Below are 18,284 nucleotides of genomic sequence, written 5' to 3'. Positions count from 1 at the left end.
TTTTTGCTGTGTTTGTAAGGTGACCTTGAGTGACATGAAAGGCACCCATAAATAAAATGTATTGTCTTGGAACTGTGTTCATTTATATTTGCAGTTGCATTTTGGGCCAGTAGAGGGCGCAGTACGTTCGTTTATGTGATTTTTGGCATCCATGTTTTTGTGACAGCTCACAGGAAGTGATGTGGGTTACCCGGATGTTATTGTGTTTACCTTCTCCGTAGCAAGCTGGGGCCCGTTGCACAAAAGTAGGATTAAGACATCCAGGATAAGTGACTGAGCCGGGCTCAAAGAATCCAAAACAACAGCGTCCAGGCTCAGTTGGTTGCACAAAGCCCAATCCAGGATGAGCAGACACGGATTCATCAAGCCAGGTGAAACCTATCCTGGATAAGTGCGCGCTCGCGGCTCCTTCAGATAGACCCCGCCACCGATCACAGATTCACTGATTCACCATGGCGAGTAGAGCGGCTTACTTTTCCCCGTCGGAGGGAGAAATCCGGTTGGAGGCATACGAGGAGGTAAAACACATAATTAAAAAAGTAAGGCAACACCGCCACAGTGATAAAGCAAAGAGAAAACGCGTGGCAAAGTATTGCTGACCGCCTGAATGTGTAAGTAGTGCACAACTACACACTCACCGCTCCGCTGAAACATCACAATTACAATCCAAATAGTTAATTCACATCTCCAAAAACGCAGTTGTACTCTGACTATGAATGAGTTGAATTTTTAATTGAAGTGGACTATAAATATGACTGAAATTGTGTAAATATAACTCCACCAGACTGTATTATTCTTTGATAAATAGATGAGCTAATAATAGTAATAACAACTTTAATTTATGTAGCGCCTTTCAAATGACCCACGGTCACTTACTGACTTCATTGGATTTCCTTTTGGAATAGATACATTTTCTCTTTTCTTATATTTAGGGTGTAGCCTATGTGTCTTCATCTGTAAGAAAAGATAAACAATAGCTACTCAATAAAATTGAGGCAACAGATTGCACGCAATATTATTAATTAAATCTAACTACATTACAAGTTGAGTTAATAACAACTTAACAGGACGTGTCTGTCAATTAAAAACGGACTAATTCTGTTGTGTTGAATTCATTCAAAATTCTCTTGATTTAGAATTACATCCACATAAAGATGATATTTAATGTGATCAAAATAAGCAGATTCTATCTCAAACATTTTTATATTAAAGTTACTTAAACAACTGCCTCAAAATTAAGGACACATTTATATTTAATACACTTGATCAAATATATAAAGTAAAATGAAATGACTACAGAATAATTTATTACAGTGTCCTTCACTGGTCACAGAAGACTCTGTGACATCAAAGAGGAGTTCTATAGGATTGCAGGTGAGAAAATCTACAAATTACAGGACAACTGTTACCAGTCATAGTAGGATACTCATTACTACAATTGACGAACACTGTACATTGCTTGTGATGTGCATTGATTGGTTTGATAGTCCTCATCTTATGATTTCAGATGGTCTGCAATGCTGACTGTCTGATCAACAGACATGGACTGAGCCAGGCAAAATGGCCTCAGTCCATGACTCCAGAGTCTTTGGGACTTCTGAAATCTGTCAGCGCCTATCACAAGGTGAGCCACACAACCATTAATAACCACTTTTTACATCATGGCTTTGTCAAGAATGTCACTCTGTTTGAGGTTGTAATGATGAGATTTTGTGTTGACAGGTGAATTCTCTGGTGTGTTGCTGGGAGACAGAGGGTCTGCCTGCCAGCCTTTTCTCCTGACACCATCCACAGACCCCCAGGATGCACAGCAGGCCTACAATCATGCTCATGCCAGGACCAAGACCAGAGTTGAGATGACCTTTGGCCTCCTGAAGGCACGCTTTCAGTGTCTTCACTGTCCTCCACAATGTGGCCTGCCTGAGGAAAGAGAGGGCCCCCAGAGGGCCCCCAGCCATGGACTGGGACAATCCTGCAATCTTCCCTGATGACAACAGTGGTCGGATGGTGAGGGACCAATATGTGTTAAATTATTTTAGTTAATATGCATGCTTTAAATTTAAGTTAAATATGTCCTGCAGTGGCAGAGGAATTTGTGTGTTTTTTTTATTTATTTTTTTATAGATTTGGCCTCTTATGATGATTGTGCTGTATACTGTGTGTATACAAGCTTGCAGGGAGGCTACTGCATCATTTGTCTGTTCATTCGATGTGTATGGATTTGTCCTGCATTTATTTCAGTGTGCAGACATGCAGGGTGTATTATATTCAGACCTTTGAATGTGTATTTATCATTGTGTTGTATAATATACTTTGATTCTGTGCTTTCTATCTTGAAGAGTCACTGTGTCTTCAGTTTTGAAAGGAGCCGATGTTTTACCTGTTTTGCTTTATCCTTATTCAATAAAGGAACATAATGTTACACTTTGTGTATATATTTATTAATATGGGATGTGTATTTTATACGACCGAGTTTTAGGGCCACACTGAGGAAGAAAACAAAAGTAATACATTTATGAGACTGATTCTTTCTGTGGAAAAGATATATTGTCTTGCATCTTTTTAAAGTCCTGATACTTCTTTTTTTAAGATAATTTTTTATGGTATATTTCATGCTTTATTGAAAGTGACAGATAGAAAAGGGGTGACAGAGGGGAGGACATGCAGCAAAGGGAGCAGAGGCTGGGTTCGAACCCAGCTCCGCCGCAGCAAGGACTTGGCCTTAATGGTAACATTCTACCAGTGTGAGCCACTGGGACACCCCAAAGTCCTGATACTTCTGACAATGTGATGCTGGCTGATGTGCCAAAAGATTAAGTATCTCCTTGTTGGTGAAACCTATTCTGAAGTACAATTCCACAAAAAGCTTCACGGCCCTCATTTTAACAACTCTCAAGCCTTATAGTCTATGGGAAACTGTAAATTATCTAATGATTGCAACATCATCTAAAATAATGAATTATCCAAAAATAATTGAAATGAATGATCACAAACGTTTAAATAATGACAGTGGGTCTAGTTCTATGTGATAACAATGTGTAAAGGGCAGTGGAATAACTGTTGGTGTCCGTTTGTGGTGACTGCTGACTGAGATAAGGGATGAGATTAATTAGATCCTGGAACATAGCCTGGTCTGGGGCAGGTTTGCTCCACAGAATAAATCTCCATGGTAACTTATACCATAACATATCCTACTGCCCCCTATCCTGCTTTTGTGCAACCGGATCACGGATAAGTTGAGCCAGGATAACCAACATATCCCGGCTTAATCCCTTATCCTAGTTTTGTGCAACAGGCCCCTGGTAGCAAGAGATGCTCTTCCTCCCGCGTTTGTTTGTAGCCCTGTGTAGTGGCAATATGAGTAAGTAAAATATTATTTACAGTTAATAGATTGCAAATTCTACCGTAGTCTATCGGTGTGTAATTTGTTAATGAAAAGAGCGAGGTGCTATCGCGGACTTTGAGCGTAGATCTGTGTTATTAGATCCGCTACCTCTGTAGGAGGCTTCATATAAACTTGTATTATTTACTTGTAGTAATTCATTGTTTCTGTATTTTTTGCAGTTTCACAATTTCTGCCATTAAACATGGTCCAAATACAACTTTGCCTGTTCCTTGGATGAAAAATGACAGAGAAAGTTTAGCTGGCTGTGAATTCCAGTATTATTATTATTATTCTCAGTATTTGAACAATAAATGTGAAAGTTAAGCAATTTTGAATAAAAATAATCTAAAACTGGTTAGAGTAAAATGTAAATTGATAAATGGGTTAATTCAGTTTCAGTAACAATGAAAATCCATCAATCGATATATCAGCCAAAACAGTATTTTTTTGTTTAGTTTTGTTAAAAACTACATTAGTCCACTGTAAAATACACTGTGTTTGTAGCAAAAAATATACTGTAATATGTACAAGTCATCACTGTAATTTTTGCATTTATTTTTTGTATAAATATTTTTTCTCACTGTTGAATATACTAAACATCATATCTCCAACAGAAATATACTGTAATATGTCATGGTAAAATATTTTATTTATGCGGCATTTATAAAGTATTCTCTTGTCAATTATATGGCAGAACAGAATTTATTTTGATGGAAAAACTTTTTATTTATACAGTAAAAAATGTAATAAAATGTCAATCTTAAATGTGAAATCAACAGTGCTAATATCATTTTACCGTAATATTAGAATAAGTTGCACTGTATTTATTACGGTAAAGTTCTGGCAACCACAGCTGCCGTTTTTTTACCGTAATAAATATGGTCACTCACATAAATAAAAATGTATTATTATTATTATTCTCAGTATTTGAACAGTAAATGTGAAAGTTCAGCAATTTTGAAGTTAGAGTTAGATTACAAAAATAACTTTATAGTGCAAATCACTGGATGAATATTAATAATTTTTTCATGTTACATTTTTTTCTTTCCATGATGACAGGCGGGGCATGGCCTCTCCTGCCTCCCGTAACCACACGTCATGTCTCAAGACTCAGGTGATCAGAAGAAGCCAATGTGCATGTATCCCTCCGACACACCATTGGGTGGCAGTGTTGCTTTAATAAAATCAGCTCAGGCAACAGGACAAAAGGGAATCAATGATATAAACAACATCATGCTAAGTTACCAAGTGTTACAAGACACTGAAAAGTTCACATCAGATTTTTACACTTGGTAACAAGCTTCTCTGAGTTACGATTTTTATTAAACTCTTAATGCAGCTGTGGGTGTATCTAGTCAGGCTTTACACAGAACTACAACATACACATAACACAGGGATGGGCAACTGAAGAACCGGGGCCGCATATGGGCCGCACCCTCACTTGAATTGACCCTCAGTACAACTACATGCATTTGAGCATGAAATCTTAAAAGTGCAGTGTAAAAATGCATAAAATTATTTCTTGCAATTAATGTTGGTCTGCTGTTCTTTGCACTGAAAGAAAATAAATCACAGTAAGTGGTTATTTTTTATTTGCTTCAAACCTTTTGTATTCCTATGTATACTATTATACATGCATTTGAGCATGAAATGTGTTAAGTTACTGCACTGTAAACGTATTTAAAATTGCAGTTTCATCATATCTGGTGAAGTGCACGGTCATACACTACAGGCCAAAAGTTTGGCAGCAAGAAAAAATGTGTACAAAAAAAGATCAGTTTCATTGATATACTTTGCAACAAAATAAACATGATTATATAAAGAGTCACGTATTATAACACATTTTAACTACAATTATCAGGTCTTTGGGTTTTTATTGCTTAGACTTTGTGTATCCTTATTTCTTTAATGTATAAATCTGTATTCTTGTGTCTTTACTCTGCTGCTTGAATTTGAGCCATTTCTGTGGAAGTTTTTCTGAGATATGAACACAGTTGAGATTTATTGGGATTTTTGTATCCAAACTCTAAAAAGCCAACTCTTCCAAAGCTTCTCAACCCTGAAACTAAGCCCTTCTTTTCTTTTGGTAACATTTATTCACCAATGGTCTGCTAACATCAATGTTTACCTAAAGGTCAATGGAGGAAAATGGTTCAATTCAATGAAAACAAAAGTCTGATCATGCAGTAAACATCCAAAAATCCAAAGAATACATACTGAATTTTAAGACAGCCATTGTGAACAGAACATTTAAGTTGCTTACATACTTTTGGCCTGTAGTGTATATGTGGCCCTGTGGTAGTGTCGATGAACAATTGTGGCCCCCTCCAGCATTTAAGTTGCCCATCCCTGACATAACACATAAATGGTGAGAATGGAATATGGAATAAAAAAATAAATAAAATTAAATATTATTTTATTCATTTTGTACAATTAACCAAAAAAGTTTTGCTTTTTGTTGTGTTAGACTCTGACCTAAAACGGTTTGATATATAGGTCTATTTGTCACATTGTTCTGACACTATATATTCCTGCACTCTGGAGTGGAAGAACTCATCTTTGGTTGGGAGCTTGGTTTATAACTCAGCATCAGAGTGAAGGGACAGTTTTCATGGTAGTTCAGTGTGATCTCTGCTGTGTTTTGTTCCTCAGTGTAACACTTCAATCAATCTGTGCTGTGTGTGAGTCTGAGTGTGTGTTTGTGTGCGTGCGTGTCTATGTGCGTGTGTGTGTACATACAGATGTGTATGTGGGGAAGGGAGGGGTGGGTTTTGTCATTTTTACTGTCTGTTTTTATTCTTATTTTTTGTGTTACATTTCTATGTATGAAAAGCGCTATATAAATAAAGTTTGATTTGATTTGATTTGAACACACAGTGGCTCAAGCCAGCAGGAGCTAGCTAACACTGGCTGTTCACTAGTGCCTAGTATTAATCTATGGTCACATGTTGGCCTCAGCCTAGCCAAAGAGATTATAATAACACAAGATGAAACTGGTCCTCTAACAGACAGAATCCTTTAGTTGATTTTATGGCTCAAAATATCTCAAGTAGTTAATAATATCTGGTGTGTATGTAACTGTTGCTTCAGTTCAAATGCAGGAAAAGAATTGATGATCCATGTAAAAACATAAACCTAGCTACTGACGTGTGTGTGTGTGTGTGTGTGTGTGTGTGTGCCCCCCTCATGCCTCCATGATTGAAAAAGCACGCTAAAGTTCCCACTAGAGTGGTGAAAACAAGAGAAAGTGCACATGGGTGTCCTCTAGGGTGCCCCTTCATGTAATAAATTATGTTGATGTGCCCTGTAGTGCAAAAAAAATCAATGTGCCTTAATGAGTGCCTTTCTAGTGCCCTTATAGTGCCCTCCTGGTGCACTTCTAGTGCCTTTCTGCCCTTCTGGTGCCATGGTTCCTCTCTTTGGTAGCAGACGAATGGGGAATGTCAAAGAGGCATAGCTTTCATATGGCGTCGCTATGATGCTACATTGAGTGGTACTAAAATCTGCAATGGATAACGAAGCAAAAATCGGATTAAGTTTGCCTGTACCCGTAGTAGAAAAGCTATAATAATATATTAATAATAAAATATAATAATACAATATAACCTAACTGTGAAAAATGTTGTGTGGGGTGTTTGCTCTCACTTAGCTCTCAAAGTGCACAAAATTGATTCATTTTCTCCCGGGGGGGCATGGTTCCCGACCCCCCTACATGGTTTGGTTCGATGGTTTTAATCACCAGTACCATATCATTAATTACTTTGGTCTGGATCTCCTTTAACTTAATGCTAATCGTAATCAAGGATGAGGACTATTTCATCATACATGATGCTTTTTGTGTGCTGGTGGGGCTCCATGTTGTGCAGAATGTGCCCTTTTTATTGTTTCGAGTCCACCACTGTGCGTGTCTGTGTGTCGTGTGAATGGATGTACATCTCATAGGGTTAATATGAGTTCTGATTCTGATGTCTAGCTGCAGTTTGCAGGCACATTTTATCAGATTACATGAGTGACCACTGACTAACCTCACTAATACACCAACACTGCCTCTGTGTGTTCTGACTCAGGCTACGCCACTCTGCATTCCAGACAAAAACTTGAAAAGAAGAAAAAAGCACTTAATTAATTGCCTGACATATTTTCCAGTCCTTCTCCCAGCCAATTTTGTAGGAGATGTCAGTCAGGTGGATTAGGCTTAATTTTTTGTTAGCCCTGTGCAGACAGTGGGAAATTATAAAAAAAAGGGAGATTATGTGACAGCAAATTTGTGTTGATATCATTAAACTTTCATCATGGACTGGGTCTAAAGCTCTAAATTGCTTATTAACTCAGCTTTTTGTGGCTGTTCGCCTATCAACACTTCAAATGAGCCAGATATCAGAGCAGTTCCCCCCAACCCGCCACATATTTAGCTGTATTTAGCTGTATTTTCTCCTATGTATGGTCCTTCTCTGCAGTCTATCCATAGACATAGACAGAGCCCTCACTGCAAAAAAGGTGTGTCTTAAAACAAGATAAAAACACTAAATCTGCTGCATGGACAGATAATTTCACTTGACAAGATTTCTTAAATTAAGATTATTAAATCTAGAAATAAACATGTTGAACACTTAAAATAAGAAATTAACTCTTAAAACAAGATAAATTAAAGCTGCAAGCAGCGATGAACTGGCCCGAGCAGAGTGCATTGACAATTATTTGTTTCTTACCAAGATAAAAAAAAAAAACAACAACTTTAGATTGAGAAGTGTTAGATAATTTATCTTGTCAAATTATTGTATAAGCGTACAACATGCTTATTTCTAGATTTAACAATCTTAATTTAAGAAATCTTGTCAAGTGAAATTATCTGTCCATGCAGCAAGATCATTTATCTCAGATTTTGTGTTTTTATCTTGTTTTAGACACACCTTTTTTGCAGTGTTTGCACCAGTCACATATCAACTATTGAAATAGTTTACAATGTCTAAATTAAAAAAAATGTTATCTGGTTGTTGATCTGTTCAGCAATATTTTATAAATGTGAGTGAGTATATATTTATACTAGGGCTGGGACTTTAACGCGTTAATTAAGATTAATTAATTACAAAAAAATGAATGCGTTAAAAAAATTGACTCCTCATACTTCTACAAATCAGCTGATCGTGAACATTAACTGTTTTAGTTAAACCAACCAGATCATGTTGCTGCTGTCAAACCTTGATTCTGTTGCTTTTCGCTGTTTTCTCTCCAAGTCGGGGTCATCAGAAGCCATTCTTCATCACAACCAGATCAGCAGCATTCTCTTCAGCACCACCACCACCAGTGTCTAGACTCCATTGAGTTGTTTCCTGTTCTACTCACAGCTTCACCGCCTTAAATAATATGATTTGAGGATAGGCTGTAATGACTATTCGTTCATTAAAAAACAATGTCTCTCCTGATTAAAATACATCTTAAAATGCATCTATATTACTGAGAGAGATCATTTATTTTGGGGATAGATCTGAATGCTCTCTTCTACGGTGGCCCTGATGTGCAAATCACAACGGCAAATCAGAAAACACAACAAATCAAGAAACACAACAACAAAACAGAAAACACAATGGCAGTTGTTGTGTTTTCTGATTTGTTGTTGTGTTTTCTGATTTGCCATTGTGATTTGCACTTCAGGGCCACCATACTTTTCTCTGTCAGACACTCAGAAGCCAACAAGCTAAAACCCTACACATGGAGATGCAATGTAAACACACTTTTACAACGTTTGACTTCTAAAATCACCAAAATTCAGTGTGCTGCAGCTTACTAACAAAGTAGGAGGATAAGTAGTATTATTAGGGAAAAACATCTACTTTATTTTAAAAACAGAATCATTCCTGACAAAAAAAGCATTGTGTCTTGTACCCAGAGTCTGTACTGTCATGCTGTTATGGTGCATGCTTTTTTAATTCAGGAATCTTACCTTTTACTTTGATTGTATGTGTGAAAGAAAACACTCACTGACCATTGTACAATAAAACTAAATATTAATTCATGCTCCAATTTTGAGTGGTATCACACAATTGAATGAGCCTTCATCAGCAGATATCATTCCTATAAGTATGAGTGAATAGGGGCCCGCTCTACCTTCTACTAGGTGCAATAGGTTGTTGCCGTTGCAGCTAAAAATGAAGCGGTTGTGTTTTAGTTTGGTTTATACTACAAAATAACTTCTATAGGGGAAAAAATACTTTATAAAAGTAAAATAAAGGCACATTAATGCTGCAAGTCAAGTTTTTATGAGGACGACTAAACAATCATGTCGCTCAACTGCTCCACTAAGGTGGTGGCCATCTTGAAAAATGGCCGCAATCTTGAAATTTCAAGTAGCTGTGCGTAGCTTATTGTCAAGTGACCCACAGATACTGCTCATGCCATTTTTTATGCTTGTATCACCAAATAAACCAGTGGTTCCCAAAGTTTTTCGACTGGGCCCCCCTTTTCTATCTAAAAAACACTTTCAATCACCAAATAAACCATTATAGCACTTAACTGCTCCACTTAGGTGTCGGCCATCTTGAAAAAATGGCCTCTATCTAGAAATTTCAAATGTCTCAGACAATTTCCTTGTCAAGTGACCCATGGAGAGTGTTCATGCCAATTTTCACGCTTGTATCATAAACTGAATGATTCTGCCAAAAATTAGCACTTAGCCCCTCCACTAGTACTACAAGCTACAAAGTTAGGTTGGTAATGTAAAAACTAGGGCCGGGACTCGATTAAAAAAAATAATCTAATTAATTAGAGGCTTTGTAATTAATAAATCGAAATTAATCGCATATACATATTTGACCTGAGAACAGTGAGAAGTAATTTTAGACATGGATTTTTAGTACACCATTGAATAATGACTGAATACATAAGCTTAAGCAACAAAAATATTGTTTATTTTTGTTCAAGTCCAACAGACCAGTGCAATTTTTGCCATTAAGTGTAGCAAAAGCATATTTAGAAATATAGTACATTTCATAAATCCAGGTAGCCTATAGGTAGGTAGACCTTCTGTAAACTATAATACTTTGGTTTTTGAAGTAAAACCCAATCCACGCTAGCTACCACACTAGCCGCTAGCTGCTATATGTTTTGCATTGAGGTGATACTTGAGGCTGGATGTGCTGCGGTGATATGTGAATTCCTTGTTGCATAGCAACACAACCATGCTGTTATCGACGCTTCCATCCGTTGTTTTTTTGTAACAAAATGTCCCATCATCCACGGGGCCAACCAAAGCGCTCTCATCAGCTTCTTCCTTCATGTTCACTGTGGTTTGTTGTTGTCTGAACTCATGAATGCTAGTTGGTGCTCCAATATAATCGGTCCGCCTGAAATTCATCCAGTGAGAAACGTTCCGCAGTGCAAAAATAAGTGTGATTAAAATGCGTACATTTTTTTAACGCATTCATTTTTGTGTAATTAATTAATCTTGATTAACACGTTAAAGTCCAGGCCCTAGTGAAAACATGAAGTTAAATGATGTTACATTAAATAGCATTATTGGCTTTTGTTTTCATATGGGAATCAAACCCAGGGCTCCTGGGTGAAAGCCCCAGGCTCATGCACCTCTCTGCTTTATATCTGTTACCTTACCTTGTAACATCACTTCCACCTTGGGGTTAATCATAATAAGTCTGGCAGCGAGAGGGTGTAGTCAACAACATACAACAATAAAACAACAATAACAACCTAGTAGAAGGTGGAGCGGGCCCCTACTTGCCCGTCCTCATGGAAATGATAACTGCTGAGAAATGCCTTTTCAATTGTGTGTTTACCCATTTAGGCCTAAAACGCCTGGAAATAATGCCTGAAAAACCTCTGGGCTATTTTAAAATAACCCCATAAAACCTGAAGTTTTTCTGGAAATTCAACAGAAGTGTCGATTTTTCAGTCTCTGTAGCAAATAGAAATGCAATTCAAAAAGTAAAATAGCTATTACCTGTTATATCTGAGCTCCCTCCGCTATAGTCGTCTTCCGCCATGATTTCAAAGTTCTGCAAAAGTCCAGTGTTGCATTGTGACACTCCCACATGTATTCTGATGCATTTCATTGGCCAAGAGACTGAAAATAGGCAGAAAAAACTACAAATACAACAAAACGACGTATCCGCTTTCCCGGCTTTAATAGTAGAATAACGCCACAGTGTCCCCGGTTTTAATGGTAGAAATGTGGTAATGCTTTCCCGGCTTAAATGGGATAACATCTGTATCGGATTTCATGAAAAATAACATGAAGTCACTTTACTGTCTGAGCACATTCCACTTAAAGCAGGAAGAAAAGAACAAATGCATAAAGGCCCCATATACTCATAATAATAATAATAATAATAATAATAATAATCTTTTCCCTTTTTTTAAAAATCACATTTACTGTTTAGTCTCTGAAATGTATGGTAGGAAAACACCATCATTCAGGTTACAAGGCTGGTGAAATTCTCACTTTCCTTTTCTCCTCAGATTATGAACTGTTTTCTTTTGGAGTCAGTATGAAAAGGCCACGTTTTTCAAAATATCAAAATATGAATATGAAGTGGTACGACGTAGTGATGACAAATTATACAAAATGTATACAACGTCTACAATGTTTGCAACTATCTTAGATCAAGGGAATATATGCTTATTTTTTGTCTGATAAGATAGTTCTTAGTCAGCATCTTTTATGTTCGACTGTTTCACTTTTTGTGTTTTGGTCCTTAATTATCTAAATAAGATATTACAGCTTGTTACTGAGATTTTATGACCTATACTGAGTAAATACATGCTTGAAATTTCTTATTTCACACCTAATTTTTGTACTGTTTTTCTTGTTTTTGTGAGGTGGCTTTTTGCAGTGAAAACAAATTAACAAATGTAGTTGCCTGTAAAAACAATTAAAATTTTCACAGTCAGTACTTAAATAATAAAAACATGTATTTATCAGGGCAAATTACAGTTGCAATAAACGTCGATCCAGAGTAAACAGCCTTTCCTTTCATTTGTGTAATCCTTACTTGCAACTTGCAATTAGCTGCGGCTTGACTGCATGGGAACACACAGTGTGAGGTGTGTTCAGCCTGGAGGCCAGGCATCCAACACCATGGGAATATCTCTTTAGCTTTGTTTGGGCTGTCAACACATCATGTCATAATTTACTTTAGACACAAGTGTTTCAGACACTGCAAGTTCTCCTGGTGTAGACTCAGCTTCACCACCTGGCCCAAAACACACACACACACAGGAGGTGGGAAAGGCTGCAGGTTCATCCTCAGGATGTGTACAGATACAATGAAACACCAGAGATGGGATCGGAAACTGCACTCCTGTTTTTAAATCAGCCATTATAGTTCTTTGAAACATGAGGAAGAGCAACAAAGAGCTTTTGTGACACACACCCTGGTGACCATATCATCACAGGACTCGACAGCATCAACAATGACTCTGAACAACTGATCATGTTTCTGTAACAGAGAGATGTTGTTACACTAGATTTTGAACTTTTATTTTGATGTTTATTAGAAATTATTCAACTTTTATTTTGAAGGCCTAAAATGAGAATGCTGGATTTTGCATTTGTAAGGGGTAACTTCCTTTTTTACAAAGGATTGTAATGCTAATTTGTGGCGAAATTATTTTCTGTGTTATTTGGATGTAAATGGAGGTAATTAAGTATTTTGCCCTGGTAAAAAGTTAAAGAAATGGATTCTCCATTGTGGATGGAAGTTATTTTCCCGCATTGTGTTAGCTCTCTGTGTTTTGGGACTTTGAGAGCAAAGGTATGTATTTCTCTGCTCTGCGATTTTATTTATTTTACTTTACTTTAATACTGTGTATATAGTGTTCCTTACCATTGTTTGTATTGACAGAAGTGATGTTTAATGATGTCTTGTGTTTCAATTTTCACATATTCTGTAATTTATTTTCATGCCATAATGTGTAAATAACTATCAGTCTGACACACTGAAGTAGAAGGTGCATTGTTAAGAAGACGCCATTCCACGTGTAGTGAAAGAGTGTTGCTGTTGGTTGATAGGTGGAGACAATAGGAGATGATCTGTATTGCTCACTACTGTACTGTATTACAGGTATGGGCATTCTCATTATATTTATTTCATTTTGGTCCGAAAATTGCACACTGTTATAAAGATGTAAATACTGTTTCTTATGAAAAATATTACTGTTTACTGTAAATGTTAAAAAGTCACAAACAAATTGACCAATTGCGTTAAAGAGCCCACCCATATGTACGGGGTGTGCCCGACCCAAGAAGAATATATGTAACATTAAGGAAGTTTGTAATCACTCTGTCTTGTGGTGCCATCGAGGTCACATCGCAGAGTCCAGCGCTGAGCATTACATTTGGCTATGATTCTTTTAATAAATGGTTGACTTTATTCATTTGTTCTGAGTGTTTTGTAAGACCAAGTTTAGGAAAAAGAACCCGGGTGAGAGTTGGAAGCTGTAAAAGCTTACGCTCTAACACAATGCCGTCACACGTAAATAATGATGTTTTGAAAAATGAATTCAAAAATCTTCAAAATCGAGGATGCACACCTTCGTGCCATGCAGAAGCCACACACGAAATCTGAGGTCAGTCTAACGGTTAGCCAGATATGCCCTAGACACACACACACGCACGCACGCACACACACACACACACACACACACATGCTTTTATAGATATATATATGTCTGCGAACAGGAAACAGACTAAAAAAACTACAAGAAAATTATGTAGCACATTTTCTTTGTCCTGGATGAAATTAAATGAATCACAGATGAAATAAAAGGTTTTATTGTTAAAAATGACTCAACTCCTCATACAAACATGTTTATTTTCATGTCTCAGCACACATTAAACAGTCTGAAACCACTATGAATCTATAGAAATGGTTGGAGGCCACAGCACATCACACATATTACCATTTTAGGCTGCCTGACAGTTCTGCAACCTATTATGGATGCAGTGAGAACACCTGCTAAAAGTAATGTCTGTACATGTGTTTGGGTGTCAGCGATCAGTGGGAGAAAAGTGAATACTGCTTTCCCTGAGACCAGCTGAGGGCAGGAACTCTGCCAAGTGCACCCTGTCTCATTTGCATGCATAGATGGCATAGTATTAGCATAGTAATAGCAAAAAAAGTGCAGAGAACTAACAGGAGATATTTGGCAGCTGATACTCAGGGCCCAATTACAAGCGTTCGCCTGCATTCTCCTTTACTCAGGGGCTTTCTCATCTCACAGCCCTCTGCTCTGCTCTGCACAGTGGGCCTATCTTCAAACTGTCAGCCTGTTTAGAGCTGGAGATTGGTGTGTGTGTGTGTGTGTGTGTGTGTGTGTGAGAGAGAGAGAGAGAGAGAGAGAGAGAAAGAAAAAGAGAGAGCGGAAACAGACCAGCTCTGCACTAATGAGGACAGGGACAGAGACAGCTAGAATCCTCTCTACTGCCTCGCCTCTGCAGCTCTTCCCGCAGGATGGAGGAATGTAAATGAGCTTTTCATATTCTGACTAAATGGGCAGGGTGAAGAGAGAGAAGGTGTTCCAGGGAGGAGGCTAAGAAGAGACTGTGAAAAGATCGACTTCAGTTAACCTAACCTTTTGATTGTTCTAAACAGTTTTACTCCCCAGCACTAAAATTATAGTATCTAGTCCCCAGACTAAACCGTGTACTGAATCATCATTGTAATGGAATTAATCTGTAGCTTTTAGCATCAAGGCTATCCTCACTGATAACTGAAACAACTGTTGTCAGCTCAGCTATTATATCTAATATATTTCCTCTCATTAAAGGCATGTTCAAAGACCTGGAATCTGTTATATCCTTCACCGTTGTGTTACTAATATAACAATGATTTCTCGAACCACGACGTAATGTTAAAGGTTTATTAACGGCGGCATAATGTACCAGCACATGGCTATCTTGACAACAACAACATAGCTAAGGTACCCAGCATGCACCTGGTGCATGTCAACTACGGGTCCTATTATAACCCAAAATACAAAACAGAATCCACATAAGCTCGATCGTCATGCTGAACTACGGCCCATATGTACAATGTTTATATAGCTGTGCACAACATCTCCTCCCCTCTTACAAAGGATGTGCTACAGAAAACAACAGGCGAGTGTCTACTCAAATTCTTATGTCTTCACTGAACATGACAGTAACAATATCCAAAAACATTTCCCCATTCTTATCATTTGTTCAACTAGTTAAAACAACTCTCTGTTTAATAATCTTACAATTGTCTTAACTTGGGAGCGAGGGAAGACTACCTCAACCCCCCATGACCCATGGGGATTATTCTGCCCCGTTGACTTGGGTCAGGTACTCTAACTTAATAACTCAGACGAACAGGAGACCGCCGCTCTCTGATGGGGTATCTGCGGTCTGTAGAAACATCAGTCTCTGTGTTCTCTGGTGTAGAGTCTGCTTCTGGCACTGATGCAGCAGAAGATGTCTCAGTTTCTTTTCCAGTCACATCCGCAACTGGAACTGTTGTCCCTGATGTGGTGGAGTTCTTTGCTTGCACTGGTGGATAAACTGATGAGTTGATGAGTGCATCCTTAGGATCTTCAAAAACCCGTTCTGCAGAAACTGGTGAGGTCTGTAGAAGTTGATCCACGTGCCTTCTCCAAACACTATCAGCAACTTGTACTGTGTATGAAACTGGTCCAGTTTGTGCAATAACAGTTGCAGGAACCTACTTAGGTTCACCTCTGTAGTTCCTGGCAAGCACAGATTCACCGGAGCTGAAAACTCTTTTTGACATGTTGACTCCTGTACATAATTTATTTCTCTTGTTGTTTTTGTACAGTGTCTTTCACTGCTGATGGTTTCAAGAGATCAAAGGTCATGCATGGATCTCTCTTGAACATCTGGTTGGCGGGAGACGTCTTTGTGGTTGCATGTGGACTGTTACGGTAGTTAAGCAGGAATTTGTGCAGCCTCTGATGAAGGGTTCCTTGACCTTGTGAAGCTTTCAGTGCATGTTTCATTGTCTGGACAAACCTTTCTGCAAGGCCGTTTGTTGCAGGGTGGTATGGAGCTGATGTAATATGTTGCACTCCATTTGCTTGCAGAAAAGTCTCCATTTCCTGTGAAACCAGTTGAGGTCCATTGTCAGAGACTAGCTGTGTAGGAGATCCAAACCTACAGAACATTTCTCCCAGTGCCTCTATGGTCTTCTCTGTTGGGTTGATTTCATGATAGTCACTTCAGGCCACTTACTGTGCGCATCAACAGCCACAAGAAACATTCTGTCCTCAAACGGACCTGCAAAGTCAATGTGCACATGATGCCATGGCTCCTGCGGAAACTCCCAGGGGTGAAGAGGAGCTAATGGCGGGTTGTTTCGGATCTGGTGACAAGATGAACAGCTTTTAGCTATCTCTTCAATCTATTTGTCCATATTTGGCCACCAAAAATAGCTTCTTGCTATTTCTTTCATTCTCACTATTCCACTGTGTCCTGTATGGAGTTGCTGTAACACTTTTGTTTGGAGTATTAGGGGAATAATGACTCTCCTCCCCCACAGCAAACATCCCGACTGAACAGAAAGTTCTGCCCGCTTCCCAAGGAAGGGCTTCAAGTTTGCGTCATTACCAGCAGGAAGACCCTTGACGACCAAGTCCATCACTGTAGACAACACAGGGTCATTTCTGGTCGCTTTCTTTACCTGCACAGCTGAAACAGGTGCTTTGTCCACCTCTCTGAAGTAGAGAATCTCCACAGTGTCTGAGTAAGGTTTCTTGACAGGAAGTGGTAACCTGGATAAACCATCGGCGTTGCAGTGAGACTCTGACTTGCGATACTTTATGTCATACGAATGTCCAGACAACAGCAACGCCCACCTCTGCAGACGAGACGCAGCAAGGGATGGAATCCCCGTGTACGGTCCAAGGATGGTCATGAGAGGTCGGTGATCAGTTAAAAGTGTAAACTTCCTACCATACAAGTACTGGTGAAATTTTCTAACACCAAATACTATGCCCAGAGCCTCTCGTTCCAGCTGAGCATAATTGGACTCAGCCTTGTTTAGTGTTCTCGATGCAAAAGCAATTGGCTTTTCCTGGCCATTTGGCAGTATGTGGGAAATGACTGCCCCTACCCCGTACGGAGAAGCATCACAGGCCAGCTGAATCGGGAGCGAAGGATTGAAGTGGGTTAGGACCTCCGATGCAGTCAGTGAATCCTTCGCCTTCTGAAAAGCCTCTTGGCAGCTTGCTGTCCACTGCCATGCTTCCTCCTTGCGTAGCAGGTTATGTAGTGGTTTCAGGAGTGATGCCAAGCTCGGTATGAACCGTCCGTAATAGTTCAACAGTCCTAAGAAAGACTTTAGCTGGCTGACATTTTGTGGTGGGGGTGCATCCACAATCGCTGTGATTTTTGAAGGTGCAGTATGTAGTCCGTTAGCGTCAATCACATTACCTAAATATTCAACAGATGACTGGAAGAAGTCACATTTCTCTTTACGGACTCTCAATCCATATTACTTCAGTCTCTGAAGAGTCGCATCCAAGTTGCGCAGATGCTCTTCATCATCTGCTCCTGTACACAGGATATCATCCAGGTAACACTGCACTCCAGATAATCTGCTCAGGATTTGATCAATAGCTCGCTGAAACAATGCTGGAGCTGATGTGATGCCAAAAGGCAATCTGCAGTATCTGAAAAGTCCCTTATGTGTGTTGACAGTCAGCATTTCACGTGACTGCTCTTCAACATGCATTTGTAAGTAAGCCTGATTGAGATCTATTTTACTGAAGTTTTGTCCCCCACTCAGGCCAGCAAACAAGTCATCGATCAGAGGAAGAGGATACTACTCTGCTGTTAGTACAGGATTTACTGTTACCTTGAAATCTCCGCAGATCCGCATTCCTCCGTCCTTTTTTGGAACTGGGACGATGG

General features: G+C 38.8%; 1 long non-coding RNA gene across 1 annotated transcript; it reads left to right on the top strand.

Annotated features, from left to right (window-relative positions):
- Positions 1-211: 211 nt before the first annotated feature.
- Positions 212-2,422, top strand: LOC131976380 (uncharacterized). The gene is made up of 3 exons (XR_009394790.1): positions 212-1,374; positions 1,508-1,624; positions 1,723-2,422. It is a non-coding gene; the product is annotated as an uncharacterized LOC131976380 (long non-coding RNA).
- Positions 2,423-18,284: the final 15,862 nt, after the last annotated feature.

Source organism: Centropristis striata, chromosome 8 (assembly GCF_030273125.1).
Source record: "Centropristis striata isolate RG_2023a ecotype Rhode Island chromosome 8, C.striata_1.0, whole genome shotgun sequence".
In the NCBI taxonomy this organism is placed as follows: domain Eukaryota; kingdom Metazoa; phylum Chordata; class Actinopteri; order Perciformes; family Serranidae; genus Centropristis; species Centropristis striata.
The sequence above is the reverse complement of the archived record's forward strand: the minus strand, read 5'-3'. Positions and strand labels throughout refer to the sequence as shown.